The sequence below is a fragment of the Tursiops truncatus genome, chromosome 13 (genome assembly GCF_011762595.2).
Source record: "Tursiops truncatus isolate mTurTru1 chromosome 13, mTurTru1.mat.Y, whole genome shotgun sequence".
Lineage (NCBI taxonomy): Eukaryota > Metazoa > Chordata > Mammalia > Artiodactyla > Delphinidae > Tursiops > Tursiops truncatus.
Genome location: NC_047046.1, coordinates 80142517 through 80161449, shown reverse-complemented (window position 1 = coordinate 80161449; position 18933 = coordinate 80142517). Strand labels below are relative to the sequence as shown.

The 18933-nt window shown below is 36.5% G+C and overlaps 1 protein-coding gene across 8 annotated transcripts in view; it reads right to left on the bottom strand.

Moving 5' to 3' along the window:
- CCDC102B (coiled-coil domain containing 102B) overlaps positions 1-13732 on the bottom strand; it is a 268909-nt gene extending 255177 nt beyond the window's left edge. For 3 of the 8 annotated variants that reach the window (XM_073790808.1, XM_073790805.1, XM_019936444.3), the window contains exon 1: positions 13518-13730. The gene's annotated coding sequence lies outside the window, so the exon portion shown is untranslated. Of the gene's footprint in view, positions 1-4625; positions 4932-13242; positions 13396-13517 lie in introns of those variants that run through there. The other 5 variants (XM_073790810.1, XM_073790809.1, XM_073790811.1 and 2 more) reach the window with 4 other exon arrangements.
- Positions 13733-18933: the final 5201 nt, after the last annotated feature.

Below are 18933 nucleotides of genomic sequence, written 5' to 3'. Positions count from 1 at the left end.
TGATTTTGTCTATAATTAAAACTATGCATTTATAGTACTATATTTATTTATAGTATTACAAGGATGTTAAACCAATTGTTTTTTCTTGCTAAGGAGCATTTTAACTCTCAGAAAAACTGAAATAAAATAATATAGAAAAAGCAAAGGAGAACAATGAAATTATTCGAAACTGGACATTCTTATATTATGTAACAAAAGGAGAAATATTAATATATATTTCATTACAAATTATCAGAACAGCAGCTAATAACATGTTGATGTTTAGACGAAACGTTGACTTCTTATCTCAGTCACTGGCACTAGATTTATAGCCTATTGATTTATGGACTCTTTTGAGATAAAAATAATATCAATCAAATGTTTTGTTCTAATTCTTTACATTTTAATTAATATAAAAAAGTAATCCATTTTCAGATATATCATTGGGAGGAAAATACCTTACCCTAGAAAAACAAATATGGTGATTGTGCAATACTTAAGCTACGTCTTATAATAATATATTCAAAATCTTGATTTCACTGGGAAAATTTCATTTGAAAGAAAAGACATGAAATATTTAAAGATGTAAATGTTAGATTTTGATTTGAAAATCAGTTACTTTATGTGCTAGCAAAACTTCTTCCCTGGCTTTACTTTCTCCCTTTTAGCCAAAATGTATTAGTAATTTGTTTAGACATAGAGTCTCTCAACTTCTCCAATCATCTTTCTAAAAGCTGATGTTTCTGGTTTTTGTCCTTTGGCATAAAAATAGACAACACTAAAGAAAAAAGCAATTTAACTGTAAAACAGAGTTCTTAACACAATTGTTAATTGATCTGGAATCAGTTTTCATGCATTTATTTTTATTGTAGGCATAGTTGTTTTTTTTTATTTCTTTACTAAAGACAAGTAAGGAATTGCATTAAAAATGTCAAAATAACAGGAAGTTAATAGCCAGTGTTTATATTTCTCAACAGATCTGGCTTTCCAGTCTCTAACATAGAAAATGTAAGACATGTGCAAGGGAAGAGCTGAAACCAGATTAAACTCAGACATTTTTTTAAACTTGCTTTGTTTATATTCACCCTCTCAATCATATAAATATTTTTCAACTCTTTCCTAAGTAATCCCAATAATGCCACAATTTTAAATCTTCCTCAAAAACTCTATTTTTACTTTTTTTCTCTCTCTGCTCTCCCAGATTTGTATCTTTCATTTAATTCATAAAAAGAAGAAGAAGAAAAAAAAAACTAAGAAATGTGTGGATTCCTAGAAACTGGGTTTCGTTGTTTTCATCATTGCCTGCTTTTCACACCAATTAGGTTTTCTTAAATTATAGCAAGGAAAGAACATACTAACACCAGTTATTTCCACGGGTCATGATATGTCACATACTTCTCAGTATCAGTATAACAAAAATATATCAATATAACAGCATCAGAATGGTATACTGAAACCCAGAGAATACTGGGTTCAGAATCAGAAAACCTGGGATAAATCTGTTTCTTGAGAAGGTCACTCAAACACGTATCTTCATTTACAACACAGAGATAAATATAATTCCTAACCATGATCTATGGTTGCTGTGAGAATACTTTGTAATTGTTTATATTCTGGGGCCTGTCCTACATGGCAGTCATTAGCCAGATGGAGCTGGAAATGAGGGTAGTCTGATCTGAGATGTACTGTATATGTAAATTAGGCACAGTATAGAAAACAAAAATGTAAAATATCTCATTCATAATTTTATATTGATTATATTTTAGAATGATATTTTTAATATATTGAGAAGTAAAATATACTATTAAAATTAATTTCATGTTTATTTTTTAACTTTTTTTTTAACAACTTTATTGGAGTATAATTGCTTTACAATGTTGTGTTAGTTTCTGCTGTATAACAAAGTGAATCAGTTACACATATACATATATCCTCAAATCTCCTACCTCTTGCATCTCCCTTCCTCCCACCCTCCCTATCCCACCCTTCTAGGTGTTCACAAAGCGCCGAGCTGATCTCCCTGTGCTATGCAATATTTTAACTTTTTAATGTAACTTTAAATTGTGTATGTTGTTTGAACAATATTCCTATTGGACATCTCTACTCTAGCATATCTAAACAAAATTAAGGGGGTTTATTTTTCATAGAGGACTGTACAGAAATAGAAAATTATGCTTTGATTTTTAAAAAATATGTTCCGTGCATTTTGGCAATATTTTTGTCTCTATCTTACAGAGGCTTTCAATCTATACTGCAAGTTAACATGGTTACTAATAACAGTATTTACAAATATATGCTTGGAAAGTGCATTCTATTGATAGTGGAAATACAGACAAAAGAAGTAATGCCTGTTATTTAAATGCAAATAAACAGGACATTTTCGTTCTCTGCCACATGGTCACATAATGCAGAAGAGGTGACGCTGCACTAGTTGTACAAGAGTACAACTGACATCATTCAAAACAACGGATATATGTCTGGTCAACATTCTCATCTAGGCTTTAAGAAAGCCCATTAAAATATATTGGAAGCTGTTTAGACAGCTTGGGTTTTTAGACAAAAATGATTCTTTGTTTTTAATTGATCAGTAAAACATATTTTAATGTAACAGCATTTCTTCATAACAATACAAAAATGTTTCTTATATTTAAAAATACATGTAATTGGGCTTCCCTGGTGGCGCAGTGGTTGAGAGTCCACCTGCCGATGCAGGGGACACGGGTTCGTGCCCCGGTCCAGGAAGATCCCACATGCCGCAGAGCGGCTGGACCCGTGAGCCATGGCCTCTGGGCCTGCGCGTCCGGAGCCTGTGCTCCGCAACGGGAGAGGCCACAACAGTGAGAGGCCCGCTTACCGCAAAAAAAAAGAAAAAAAAAATACATGTAATTGTAAAAATATTGCTTGTGTTATAAACTTAAGCCCAAGAACACTAAATAACATTATTAATAAACATTATTTTTATCTAAATTATTGGCAAAATAATAAACCTCTAGAAAGATTATGGGATTACAATTTGTTAGATGTGGAAAATTCTGTCTAGATCTTATCCCTGCCTGAAGATTGTTCTCTAATACAGTCTGTAAGACCAATCAAAACATCATAAAAAATAGCAAGAAGGTAAATGGATAAATTCACAAACAAAAATTTAGAGTCTCAGTATGGGATGGGTATTAAAATTACTGTCTACCTGTGAATATTTATGTTTCTACCATAATAAAATCTAACTATCTATATATACATACACACACACACACACACACACACACACATACATATATATATATCATTATGCTTTGCCATATATTTTTATGAGGCAAGTATTCCACATTTAAGTAAATTTAAAAATATTTATTAATAAAAAATAAAGCTTATCTAGTAAAACCAATTGTGTTAATTGATTAGGTAGTAGGGGAATGAAATATATTTTCAGGGACAAAAACTTCATTTATTATCCAACGTATTTTCATATATATTATCCTTACAATATTCTCATCTCTCAGTTCCTATTAATTCCAATAATTTTACCTCACCCACCCACTGGCTGGTTATATACCCTAGATGCCATTACCAACTTAGCATTTCTTTCCCATTTCAATGTCAAGCACCTTTCTGATTTCCTTCTCCTATATTTCCCATAACTCTCTTCTTTGACCCAACTTGGACGTCCTATAAATTGATTCTATTGCCTTCTATTTCTCATCTACTTCACATCAACGTTGCCCTCCCTATTCTGTGCTCCATTATTAGCAAATTACCTTTGGCTAGAATGGCATTCTCTCCACCTTACTTGCCTAGAAAACTAATTCTGGTTAATTCCAACTACCTGCCTGGTCCATAGATGCACCTCAGCACCTGATCATACTTGGAGAAAACACATCCCTTGTCATCTGGTCTCACTTCAACTTCTTGACTTGAACATCAAGCCAGCCCTTAGTGCTACCAAGCCAACTCGATCAATTCACTCTCCCATTCTCTTGAACAATGCCACACATTTTCTGTCTTCAAACTTCCCATGTCTTTCTCAACTCTTCCATCTCTCTTGATGAACCTGTTTTTTCTATTTCACTAAGAAAAGAAAAGTTATCAAAGACAACCACTATACTCTGGTTCTACCACAGCTATCAGTCTCATTAATACCATTATACTCTGCTTGGAGGGGTCATTCATGTCCTTAAGGCCAAACTTCCCATTTGTATGCTCCATCTAATCACTTCTAACACACTCAAGGATGTGCGTCCCCTGAAAACAGTCCCCTCTCTCCTACTAAATCAGTTTATACTTCTCTTCTAGATCATTCCCATCAGGCAATGGGCAGAGGCTGTAATGCCGTCAACCTTACAAAAAAATCATCTTGATCCCCATCCAGGGGCCATCCGATTTCTCTGGAATTTTTTGAAACAAAAATCTTTAAAAGACATTTTCACTCATCCAATTCTCTCCTGAACCCACTGTGTTAATATTCAAGCCTAGATCTCTACAAAAACAATGACTTCTACATTGCTAAATCTAATTAATGTTTAATTCCAGGCTTGAAATTCCTGTCTTACTTGACCAATTAGTAGTATTTCTATAACTGGCCATTCCATCTTTCCAGATCACTCATTTACTTGGCTTCTAGAAGACCCCTTCTCATGGTTCTTCTCTACCTTGCTGGTGGCTGCTTCTTATTCTGCTTCAGTGGGTCTGTCTCACCGCACACCTCTGAGGTGGAAGTGCTCCAGGGCTGAGTCTTCGCACCTCTTCTCTTCCCCAGTGGTAATATGTCTAGCTGAATGCATCCAGTCCTTTGCCTTCAAAACCACCTATTTCCTGATGTTTGCCAAAATCATTTCTCCATTCTGAGATCTTCTTTTAGTTCTTGACTCATGAATCCAGCTGACATCTCCACTTCAATATGTAACTGGTATCTCAAATTTCACATGTCCAAAACCAAATTCTTAAACACCAGCTCCCAATCTAAACTACTCCTCCCACTGGCCTCCTTCTGTCAACAAACAGATATTTTATTATTCCAGTTTCTCAGATCAAGCCAAAAGATCATCTGTTGTTTTTTTTTTTAAAAGATCATCTTTGATTCCTCCTTTTTTCACACTGCACATCATCGTAGTTGGAAAATTCTGTATTTCCATAATCTCAGCAACTTTGTTTCTAGTATCTATTTCAAACTGCTTTATCTCTTGCCTGGACTGTTGTATTTTTCCCAGTCTCTCTAACTTTTCCCTACTCCAGTGTATTCTCCACAACAGCTGGAGTGATCCTTTTAAAACTTAACTTAGGATCAAAACACTTAAATCACTTCCCATCAGGCTCACAATAAAAAAAGAAGTTATTGCTGCGGCCTGTGAGGGTCTCATGATCTGGGTACAGGCTACTTCTCCAAACTATTCTCCAGGATCTGAGATTTCTGGACCTGAGATTCATACCATTATGGGGTGAGGAGGCCTTTTTTTTATGTAAAAGATTATCTTGAAATTTAGTTGGATTAGTTTCACGGTACACCTGCCTCTGCTTTGCTTACTTTCTGCAGCTGCTGGCCTTCCGGCCATTCCTTCAAAAGACAATACTCTCCTGACTAGAGACTTTAGTGTTTTTTTTTTTTTTTTTTTTGTGGTACGCGGGCCTCTCACTGTTGTGGCCTCTCCCGTTGCGGAGCACAGGCTCCGGACATGCAGGCTCAGTGGCCATGGCTCACGGGCCCAGCCGCTCCATGGCACGTGGGATCCTCCTGGACGGGGGCACGAACCCGTGTCCCCTGCATCGGCAGGCGGACTCTCAACCACTGCGCCACCAGGGAAGCCCGACTTTAGTGTTTTTTAATCTGCCTATAACTTTTCCTCCTAAGATTCCTCATGGTAGATTTCTTTCATTCACCCTGACGGAGGGCAGTTCTCAGATTATGTCAAAAGGACACACATTCTCCATTCCCTCTTAGCCTGCCTCTTCTTTCATCAAGAACTTATCATTACTTAATATACAATTATAGAATTTGTGGATTCTATTGCTTCACTAGCTAAAATTTACACTTGATGAAAGCAGGGGATTTTTAGTTTAGTTTGCATTTCTATTTCTATTGCTAGAACAAGGTCGGAAACACAGTAGATATTCACCACTAAGAGAATAAACCTGCAAGAAAAGAGAATGGCTTAAAACTATTCTTTTTTTTCCCCAAAAGACAAGTATTACAAGTTTTACTAAATAAATCAGACTCCCCTAAAGAAGATGACCTTGGAAAACTGGATGCTGATAGACTCTTATAATTAATATAGAAAAAGTTTTCAGTGAGGTTAACTTCCATTTTAATCATGACCAGGAACTTAATTCTTTGAATTATCTGAAATATATATATATATATATATTACAGTGAATATCTTTAGCTACAAAAGACAAATGTTTATACATAGTCAGCCACAAATACTTTTGAAATAGTGTGGAAAGTAGGTGAGGGACTTGAGAGAAAAAGGCATGTGTACCCTTTCCAAAAAATAAGAGAATCAAGGGGTTTCACAGGACTGAGAAGTTGGGAGAGGGAGTTTGCCTCTTGCATTATTTATACTTCTGATATTGTTTCTGATAAACATCTAGGTTACTAGAATATGTCGTTTTCATTAATTTATATAGAAAAAATACTCAATAACCACTTACAGCCACAGAGTAGATATAGACAAGTGAATATATTAATATAAGACCTAGGAGTCGAGCTTTGGTGTCAGCTAAGCTTAGGCCCTGACTTCTGTGAGAAGCCCACTTCTAAGAGAGCGGACCTGCTTATGGCTCGGTGAGTACTGGAGTCTTTCCCATCAATCTGCACTAGTAGGTCAAATTTATTGCAGTCCCACATCCAAAGTTCAGAAACCAGCATGTAGATTCATACAGCATCAACATTTTTACAGTCCATTTATTATCATAATTGTCACAATCAATGTTTTCAATCCACACAGTCATAAGTTTTATAACTTAAGCTCTGTCATGATAAGAAGAACAGAGAAACCTGGGCAGCATCAGAGAATGGGATGAGAGCAGCTCTAAGTTGTCTGGCTTTGGTCCGACTCAGTCCTGCCGTAGGTAAACCTACAGGAGATTCTGAACTAAAAATGGAATGAGGCACACCTGAGTCCTTACACAACCCCTGCAATTACTCGAGCTCCTACCTAGGAAAGGCTTACAGATAGAAATTTCCAGAACTACATTAAACTCCAGGGATTGCCTGGCACTTCTACCTCCCCCTCCCTCCTTTGCTACAAAGTGTCACCATTCCACTGAGCACTTATAATTTGTGAGTTATGTTTTCACCTCATTCAGATGATGAGTAAACAGAAGAAAGGAATCTATGAATATATGAATAATAAGGCCATTTGATCTTTGGCAGCCATCATAAATTCAACTTTTGACATAATGCCTTCATAATCCTAAATTCACTAAGGGAGGAAATGAAAGACTCTATGAAAAACCCTCAGAACTCTTTCCGTAAAAACTAGTCTAAAGTTGCTTCAGGCTCTTCTTCATTTAAATATTGTCACTTTACCTCATGTTACATTTCTAACCAGTTCCTGCAACTTAGAAACATATGTTCATGAGTCAGTGACTGAAAGACTCACTTCTATTTTTTTTAACCTTAAATTCCGCAAACTAAAAGCAAGCATTGGGTTAAAATACGATTTGTAAGTTCTGCAATGAGCATGTTTCCTACCCAATACTAAGGATATTTCTGTCTTCAGCTTCCAAAAAAATGCTTCTATCAGAATTTTAACATCAAATATCTTTATATCTTTGTTACACATAACAGCAATTCTTGGCAAATACCATTGACTATAAATCACCAAGATAATACTTAAACATATAATAAGATTAATAATCCTCTGCACAGCTATTGATTTCAATGAAATGGCCCTGTGCCCAACCCATCTTCTCTTTGATGGGCTGATTTTCTCCAATAAAATACCTATCCAGTTTTCCTTTTTATAACCAAAGTCTCAATTCACACTTGATCACAGCTGAACATCTATAATTGGTGATGGCACTGAGGACTGGGGCATACAAAATTCCCTCTTTGGAAAACCATCTTGGAATTCAGCCTAGACATATTTAATTAAAATAAAATGTCATAGAGTCAGTGACCAAAGCATTTGAAACAACAAATGTACTTATTCTTTTAGTAATGATAATTTTAAAAGGATGAATCTTTACATTTCAACTATCTTTATCTGTTTGGATGCTTGGCAAAAGGTATTGCTCCAATACAGCCTACTTAAGTGACAGCAAGCTTCTAAAATAGTACATAGTTCATTTCTAAAATGATATCATATACTATACATAGAGAATCCTAAAGATGCTACCAGAAAATTACTAGAGCTAATCAATGAATTTGGTAAAGTAGCAGGATACAAAATTAATGCACAGAAATCTCTGGCATTCTTATAAACTAATGAGGAAAAATCTGAGAGTGAAATTAAGAAAACACTCCCATTTACCACTGCTGCAACAAAAAGAATAAAACATCTAGGAATAAACCTACCTAAGGAGACAAAAGACCTGTATGGAGAAAATTATAAGACACTGATGAAAGAAATTAAAGATCATTCAAATAGATGGAGAGATATACCATGTCCTTGGATTGGAAGAATCAACACTGTGAAAATGACTCTACTACGCAAAGCAACCTACAGATTCAATGCAGTCCCTATCAAACTACCACTGGCATTTTTCACAGAACTAGAACAAAAAATTTCACAATTTGTATGGAATCACAAAAGACCCCGAATCAAAAGACCCCGAATCACAAAAGACCCCGAATCACAAAAGACCCCGAATCACAAAAGACCCCGAATGTATGGAATCACAAAAGACCCCGAATCACAAAAGACCCCAAAGCAATCTTGAGAAAGAAAAACGGAGCTGGAGGAATCAGGCTCCCTGACTTCAGACTACACTAGAAAGCTACAGTACTGAAGACAGTATGGTACTGACACAAAAACAGAAATATAGATCAATGGAACAGGAGAGAAAGCCCAGAGATAAACCCACGCACATATGGTCACCTTATCTTTGATAAAGGAGGCAGGAATATACAGTGGAGAAAGGACAGCCTCTTCAATAAGTGGTGCTGGAAAAACTGGACAGGTACATGTAAAAGTATGAGATTAGAACACTCCCTAACACCATACACAAAAATAAACTCAAAATGGATTAAAGACCTAAATGTAAGGCCACACATTATCAAACTCTTAGAGGAAAACATAGGCAGAACACTCTATGACATAAATCACAGCAAGATCCTTTTTGACCCACCTCCTAGAGAAATGGAAATAAAAACAAAAATAAACAAACGGGACCTAATGAAACTTCAAAGCTTTTGCACAGCAAAGGAAACCATAAACAAGACCAAAAGACAACCCTCAGAATGGGAGAAAATATTTGCAAATGAAGCAACTGACAAAGGATTAATCTCCAAAATTTACAAGCAGCTCATGCAGCTCAATGACAAAAAAACAAACAATCCAATCCAAAAATGGACAGAAGACCTAAACAGACATTTCTCCAAAGAAGATATACAGATTGCCAACAAACACATGAAAGAATGCTCAACATCATTAATCAGTAAAGAAATGCAAATCAAAACTACAATGAGATATCATCTCACACCGGTCAGAATGGCAATCATCAAAAAATCTAGAAACAATAAATGCTGGAGAGGGTGTGGAGAAAAGGGAACAATCTTGCACTGATGGTGGGAATGTAAACTGATACAGCCACTATAGAGAACAGTATGGAAGTTCCTTAAAAAACTACAAATAGAACTACCATATGACCCAGCAATCCCACTATTGGGCATATACCCTGAGAAAACCATAACTGAAAAAGAGGCATGTACCAGAATGTTCACTGCAGCTCTGTTTACAGTAGCCAGGACATGGAAGCAACCTAAGTGTCCATCAACAGATGGATGGATAAAGAAGATGTGGCACATATATACAATGGAATATTACTCAGCCATAAAAAGAAATGAAATTGAGTTATTTGTAGTGAGGTGGATGGACCTAGAGTCTGTCATACAGAGTGAAATAAGTCAGAAAGAGAAAAACAAATACCGTATGCTAACACATATATATGGAATCTAAAAAAAAAAAAATGGTTATGAAGAACCTAGGGGCAAGACGGGAATAAAGACACAGACCTACTAGAGAATGGATTTGAGGATATGGGGAGGGGGAAGGGTAAGCTGGGACAAAGTGAGAGAGTGGCATGGACATATATACACTACCAAATGTCAAATAGATAGCTAGTGGGAAGCAGCCGCATAACACAGGGAGATCAGCTCAGCTCGGTGCTTTCTGACCACCTAGAGGGGTGGGATAGGGAGGGTGGGAGACACAAGAGGGAAGAGATATGGGGATATATGTATATGTATAGCTGATTCAGTTTGTTATAAAGCAGAAACTAACACACCATTGTAAAGCAATGATACTCCAATAAAAATGCTAAAAGATAAAATGATATCATAGAAATTATACATATTATTCAAAACTCATTATTATAACATAAGGTGCTTTTCTAATTTTATTTCGTTAAAAACATTGAAAAATAGAAGAGAAGAAAATGAACGCTATTGCAGAGATTAGTCTTATTCTATTTAGAGGAAAAGCAAAATAATACATTTAAGGTTTGGATATTTGAACAGGAAAGTGTTGATAAATAGGTTCTATTCTTTTTACTATACATACACTGTTCTCAAAATTATCTATTAGCAACATAAATTTTAAATTTATGTTTAAATTTTAAATTTTCTTCACCCATTGAAATAAAACTTATAGGATAATTCTTTTTGGTAATAATTGCATCTCTCCATAATTTTAAGAAGGTGTGGTCACTAGGCATTCATTCATATCATGAATCAAAAAGAAACAAAGGAATGTCAGCATAATCCCAATATCATTTCCAGTCATTTCACATATTTCATTTGTGAATCAGTAACATTAGATGAAAATCAGAGATGAAATTTCCTTTGAGAAATCAAAATATATCTTCTCTGAATATGACTACAACATTCAAGAAAATAAAAGAGAGAGGAAAGCATAAGAGATGAATATGAGAACAGCATATTACAGAATTTAAATGTAAAACCTGCTTATTTTCAAGATCAATTTCTTCTTTCTATTCCCAATGCCAAGAGTGGACCACCTGAGAGGACTGTGATTGGCTGGGTTTACACATGCTGGAATTGATCTGCCTGTGTCTCACCGCCCCTCCCTGAGTTCTGTTACCCCAATGCCCATTCCAAACCATCCTGCTAATAACTCCAGCCAGATTCACATCCCTAAAATACCAGTGCAGCACAGTGGAATAGCTCTGGAGCCAGAAAGACATTGTCTGGAATCCTGGCTCCACTTACTATATTTGTGGCTTTAAAGAAATCATTTAACATTTTTGAACATCAGATTTTTTCACATGTAAAATAAAGATAATATGTAAAATAAAGTTCATTTGATCACACAGCTATCAAAATTGTAGATAGGTATGTAAGTTACCTTGAACACAGAAGAAACACAATCATGTGTTGAAAGTATGCCAATGATGAAAACGAAGAAGATAATGGTTAAGAAGAATAAGATGATGAAGAAGAAGGAGGAAGCAGAGGATGAGAAGAAGAAATACTCCATGTCTTCAGAAATTTGCAATTGTCCCCACTGTATAATATATAATATATAATATATAATCTGTGTGAATTTTAAGATGCTCCACAACTCCATCCTGCTCTAGCTATTGAGCACAATGTCTACTACTCACAAGGTGTATTTTTTTCTGCTCCAGTGAGGGGAATCACTCATCCCTATCCTACCTGGCTGTATATTAATTTATGCCTCAAAACCCTTTGCTCCAACTACTTCTGAACAGAAGTCTTTTTGCTTTTCAACAGCTATCCAAGTTCCACTGATTTTTTAAGTCTCAGCTCAGGCAGCCAGACTTTTCTTTCAAGGCTTCTCTAAAATCTTGCTAAAAAGGGAATTTTGAAGGTTTTGGCATTATGGCAGAATTCAATTGACCTTGCAATACAAGTACAGGAGATATGATGCTTCTTCAAATAGAAGTGGCCTGAGATCATTTTCAGTCGTAAAGAATTACTGCCATTATATGTGTGGCTCTAATAATTAGATGAAACCCTCATAAATTTCAAGGCTACACCCATAGTGAGGCACCAAGAAGCTAGGTCCCAATGATCAAGTAAATACTGAATCCAATGAAAACATATGAACAGTGCAAGAGAGACCACTAAATGATGTTATTTCACAAGAAAACTATTTTTTTGAAGTTTTAGGAGAAAATACAATTCATATTAAACATTTTTCTAAATATTCAAAGACATTGATATTTTAAATCAATATTGCAAAATCACACAAAACATACAAATATTGTATCACTAACTTGTCAAGATTCCTTTCTAATCTAATGCTTATGTAAAAATATGGAGAAAAGTCCGAATTAAAGACTAATTTATATGTCTTTAAATATCTGACAATATTTAAAGGATATTTAACAATATTTAAAGGATATTTTAAAGGATATGACAATAGGATATTTGACAATAAAATGATTAACAAAATATTTAATCAAAAGTTGTAACAATACCCTATCCCACAAAAATATTAGCAAAAGTGCATTCAGATGATTTTAGAAAAAAGGAAAACTAGTGTTTATTTAAATGAGAATATCAAGAAATATCATTGTGTATTTCAGTGCCATGTTACTTACATGTTTATAATTGTATTTTTAAAAGAATATCTCCTTTATATTTCTATTTAACAGATTTACCCATTTAACATTTATTTTATAATTTATCTTTGCAGGAAACATAAGCAAATACTTCCCAACGGTTTTCAGAGATCCTTTTTCCTTAGTTCTGTAATTACTTTCTCTAAACACACATTTCCTTTTATTATGGTCAGGATTTTATTATTATATTCTATGTCTCTTCTCCTCCACACTACCCAGGTAGTTTATATAAAGAAATCAATATTAATGCTAAGTTTGAAGTATACTTTTCTGCTAACAGTGACAGGAATTTATCATGAGGACCAGCAAAATGAAAATAACTCTAAATGGATGAGGCATAAATATAAGGATCTGCATAATAATTCTACTTTATTTTTACTCTAAGAATATAGATTACTTCAAACACATTGACTAACTCATATTCATTTGGAACTACAAAACAAGGTTTTATTATCAACATAATATATTACTGTCTAAATTTAGAGCTGAAAATCTTACCTGAGTTTTGTTAGTACACCGTTATTTTTTACAAAACAGGAAATGTATGACAAGCTGTCAGGATAAAGAATACCAATGTGGAAAATGGAAGAGAGAGGGAAGAAATCAAGTCCACTTGAAGAAGAAACACTGAATCCCTCTGTTTCCCAGACCTACAGTAGTTCTGCATCTTATAAGCAACTGTCTTTTCTTTGCTCTGAGAATAACACATGCTCTGCCCCAGCAGGAAAATATAAAAATTAAATAGAAAACCACAAGGTTATTAAGCATCTTACCCTCTGGGCTTGCTGGGCTGCTCTAGCGGCTCAGTGTTACAGACACATATGTAAACAGCAGAATTTCCGGCATCCTTTTCTCATCTGTATAGCTCTGGGGTCTTGGCCAACAGGATTATTTCCAGCATTACGGCCACTCCACACTAACTCAAAAAAGATTCCCATTGGTTGTGAAGTTTTATCAAAACCAATACCACAACACTCTCTGTGGATCACAAGTGAGCTATCCAAAATGAAATCATTTTAATGTTCCCTAACTCAGTATCGTTATCCAATACTTTCTACACAACCTATTTGAACTGTACTGTAAGTGAAAAAGGGAGAAACATCCACCCCTTCATCCACCAGTGTGTTTAATAACAATCTGTATAACTTGCAATAGTAATAGAAAAAATAAAATGGCAAAGCAAGAACTAATACCGTATCTATCTGCAAAAGATTTAAAGAAAGATTATAGTGCAGATTACAGGAACAATAGGAAACATCACTGGTCCAAGCTGATCTTTATTAGATTGCCCCAGAAAAGAAAAAAAAATTTAATAAACTATTTGGGTATAGAAATCAAGATACAAAACTGTATGTCAAAACCTTTGATTTCAGTCATGTTGGCAGGAATTGTGAGCTGTCGTCTCCAGGGCCCCCAGTGAGAGCTCTCCAGCCCCTTTCCCTGGGGAAAAGAAAGGAGTGACTTTCTGGTGGCATGATGCAGCTGTCAGGAAGTGTTCTGACAAATGGGTGATGGCAGACCACATGAACGAGAGCTTCTCTGGTTGAACTAACAGCATAGAATGCCCAAAGTTTCTTTTCAGAGGAGAGGGCAGAAGAAACACAATCACTATATCCTTATAAATAGCATGAAAACAGCATTCGAAAGTTAGGGAGCTAATGTCTCCAAATTATTTTATTCTTCCTCCCCTCTTAATTTGGAAGAATATTCTTAGCTGAATAACCTATTTGTCATCTATTTCTACTGAACAGCATCCTTTCCTCCTTACTTCCTGAGGCAATGGAGGGGGTGACCTTTCTCCCATAAAAAGTGAACTAACCCTCTGAGGGTTCCTTTCCTTCCGTCTTTTCAGAAAATGTGCTCAGTCACCATACTCTCTTCTCTCTCCCTGAACTCTCCTTTTCATCTGGTTTTTCCTCATGACATTTAAAACACCACCAGTTCTTCAGTCAGTTTCAGTTATGCCAATGAATCTCGCTTTCAGTTTGGTTATTTTCACTTGTAGGTACTGTTCTCTTCTGCTTCGTGGTCAGATGATTGAAAGAGCTCTTTCCATCCAGGAACCCCATTTAATCTACCATCTACTCCCTTTAGTACACCAAAGTGACGCTCTGAAAACACACACACACATGCATATGCATGCACACACATGCACATTTTGTGTTTTTTTACGTTTGTAGACTCCTCTCAGCCCATGTGCTACGTGTCCTCTATGCAGCCTTTGATACTGTTCACAGCCCCACCTACACGAAGACTTCTCGGATCTCAGCACTACATCCTCCTGGTCTTTCTCATGAGCACTCACCATCCTCTCCCCGCCCTCTGGAGGTACCTCTTTTCCCTCCCATCCCTACATATACTGCAGGTATGTCCTCATGTAAATCTATTACCACGCTGGATAATTTCACCCATTCTAACAGTTTCAATTATCACCTTTCTTTACCAAATACTTATATTCAGATCCAATCCTTTTCTGAGTCTCCAACACTTATATACATCAGCACACTGTACTCTGCTACTAGAAAATACGACAATATGTCATCAAGATATTTAAAACTGAAATCATTATTCCTCCATGGACTTGCTGTGTTATTTACCTCAATAATGCCAACCATGGGCTTCCCTGGTGGTGCAGTGGTTGAGAGTCCGCCTGCCGATGCAGGGGACACAGGTTCGTGCCCCAGTCCGGGAAGATCCCACATGCCGCGGAGCGGCTGGGCCCGTGAGCCATGGCCGCTAAGCCTGCGCATCCGGAGCCTGTTCTCCGCAACGTGAGAGGCCACAATGGTGAGAGGCCTGCGTACCACAAAATAAATAAATAATAAATAAATAAATAATGCCAACCAGTCTTACACTTTGCCAAAAAAAATCCTGGAAGTCGTCCTTGAATTCTTTTCTATATTCAATGCAGCATCACCTCCTTTTGATTTTACTTCAATAAGCTGCCCAGTCCTCTCTCTTCCCACTGCAACAATCCTGGTTCAGGCAACTGTCATAATCTGACTAGGTCACTGCAGTGTCTTCCTAAATGATCTATCTGCCTCCAAGCTTGTTTAGTAACAATTGTTTAGTAGGCAATCTTTAGTAAGAGTTACAATGGCCTATTGCCAGTACTCATGCTTCTTGAAGGCTCTGAAGATTTTTAACCCTCTTATCACATCTATTCTTCAAAATGCATTTGCCAGCATGCAACTTTTATGGATTATTTTTTATGTCTTGTAAGCCATGGCATGTCCTTATCCTCCCCTTTATTACTTTGTTCTCTTTCAAGGAGGAATCCCTCCAAGGGACTGTCACCGGTCCTATTCTCACCCCACATCCTCTGTCAGAGTAATCATATCCATTTTTGTGGATTCTTTCACCATATATATTACAGTGGGCTGAATGATGTCCTCCAAAAAGATATGTTAAATACTTAACCCTTGGTACCTGTGAATGTGCCCTTATTTGTAAATAGGGTCTTTGCAGATGTAATCAAGTTAAGATGGGGTTATACCATATTAGGGTGGGTCCTAATCCAATGACTAGTGTCCTTTTAAGAAGAAGGAAATTTAGATACAGAAACACAGAGGAGAACACCATGAGAAGACAGATGCAGAAATTGGAGTGATAAATCTACAAGCCAAGGACTTTTGGTACCCACAAGAATCTAGGACGAGGCAAGAAAGGATCCTCCCCTAAAGCCTTTGGAGAGAAAGTATGGCCTTGCTGACATCTTGATTTTGGACTTCTAGCCTCTAGAACTGTGAGACAATAAATATCTATTGTTTTAAGCCACCAAGTTTGTGGTGATTTGTTAAACAGTCCTAGCAGGTATACTAATATACAAATAATTATCAAATATATATAGCTAGCCCAAAACAGTTTATCAGCTTCAGATCTGCACTTCTAACAGTCTAATGAAAATAGGCACTAGGAACCATTTAAATCCCTCGATAATCTCCAGACACCAAATCTGTTATATTTCTTCCAAAACCTCTACTGTTCCCTGTATTATCACTCTTAAATAGAGAAGCCATCATCCAGTCTCTTGAGACAGAAAATTTTTACTATTCCTGAGTCCTCACTTCTCTTCACCCTTCAAATAACTCACTTTTATAGTAAAACCTGAAAGAATTGACTATTTGTCTGTCTCCACTTCCATCTCCCCCAGCTCTTTTGAACCCATAAAAATCAGAATTTTGTTTTAACACATCAGTTTTTTACTGGCAAGTTTATAAATTACTGATCAGTAAAATCTGGCTATATATGGAGGGCACTGTCTCTCTTGGAAGTTTGTCAAGTGAAGGCTCCTTTGTTCCACACAACTTCACTTCCCTTGGGGTCAGAAAGTGGAGTAGGTGTCCTGCTTTGTCCTTATTACAAAATCTGGCTCACAAGTGCTTTGTAGATTGATAGTGTGGTACCTACTAGAATCGTAGAAACAGAGTTATCCCTCATCTCCACCTTAGTTGAAAGGGTACATTGCCACTACGACTTACATACACCTTTATGTTAACACTCCACATCCCATAAAAAGAAAGTCGTGTGGGCTTCCCTGGTGGCGCAGTGGTTAAGAGTCCGCCTGCCGATGCAGGGGACACGGGTTCGTGCCCCGGTCTGGGAAGATCCCACATGCCGCGGAGCGGCTGGGCCCGTGAGCCATGGCCACTGGGCCTGTGCGTCCGGAGCCTGTGCTCCGCAATCGGAGAGGCCACAACAGTGAGAAGCAAAAAAGAGGCGTGTAAGAAAAAAAGAGGAGAAAATTCAGCCTTGGAGTTTTCATAATTTGTTGGCCAGTTCACAATAGCGTAAGGTACTCAGCACACATCAATGAAAGTTAATTTTTGTGTGTTTATTCCAATTTCACTTTATATATTAGGTCCTCCCTGTGAATTCTGATATTTGCTCACCAGTATTATTTCTCTACTTCCCCCCTACAAAAAGAATTTTTATTTTTGTTTGGGGCAACAAAGTGGTCAGTTTAAAAAAAACAAAACAACAAAACAAAAAAACCCCACCTTATGTTACCAAGACTCCCAGTACAAGTACACTTAGCCACATGGTACAGTTTGGCTGGTGAAACATAAGTGAAAGCCTGAAGAACATTTTTGGAAAGTTTCATCTTCCTGATGTGGATGACTCTCCATTTCACTTCTTTCCTCTTCTTCCTTCCTTGAACAAGGATAGGAGGCTTGAGATGGAGAAGCATTCTTTAACTAATTGTGAGGCCATGAGGTCAAGACTCAGACGGAAGCCACACTAAGAAGGGCAGAAGGAGTTGGGGCCATGACTGGCTCATGCAGACTTGGGTGATGGGAGGAAAAGAGAACTTATCTGGTTAAACCACTGTCATCAGGTTTCTCCTGTGGCCTTATTTATTACAGTGGGAGCTACAGGCCAATAAAAAATTGTAACAGCATCTAACTGCAGAAACCATTGGGAATAAATAGTAATCAGAACTGATTTTACTCCGGATCCTTATCACTTAATTGAGGAGCCCTGAAGAAACCATGAAATTGAAAACTCCCGCAGCAACATTTACCCAATTTTAAAGCTATTTCTCACCATCTCTGTGAGAAATCACCTCTCCTGGTCCCCACAGAAAGAGTTAATGCTACAGCCAAAGGCGATATTCATGACTTATTTACATGTCTGTTTCCTCAGAGAACTGTCAGTTTCTTAAGGAGATAATGTTGTATTTGTCTTCAAATCTTCTGCAAATAGGCAAATAAATTAATGAATAAATGAATGAAGGTATAAATGGATAAATGAATAAATATATGGATGTTCTATGAAAGCAATGAAGAAAACAAAAAGAATGAGAGTATTTCAAGATTGGGAGACTTGTAGAGAAAATAAATTAGAAAGATATACTTTAAAACATTGAATAAGTGTTTGGTGATTTTAAAATTTCTTCTAATGTTGGTTTCTTTCCTACTTTTATAAGTTGAAAGAATAGTGCCAAACATTACACGTATATGCCTCTCACTGACAAAGTAAGAAAAATAGAAATATAGACAAAGCAAGATAAATGGAAAAGATTTTTCTGTGGACCTCAGTAACTATGTGAATTCAGCTGTTAACTTTTAATTGCTACAATTTCAATGGCATTAACAATATTTGTAGGTTATTCTAAAGCAACATATAATTGTCAGTAACTGAAAAATTTTTGCAAGGAAGCCAATTTTGGTTTCGATTGAAACGCAC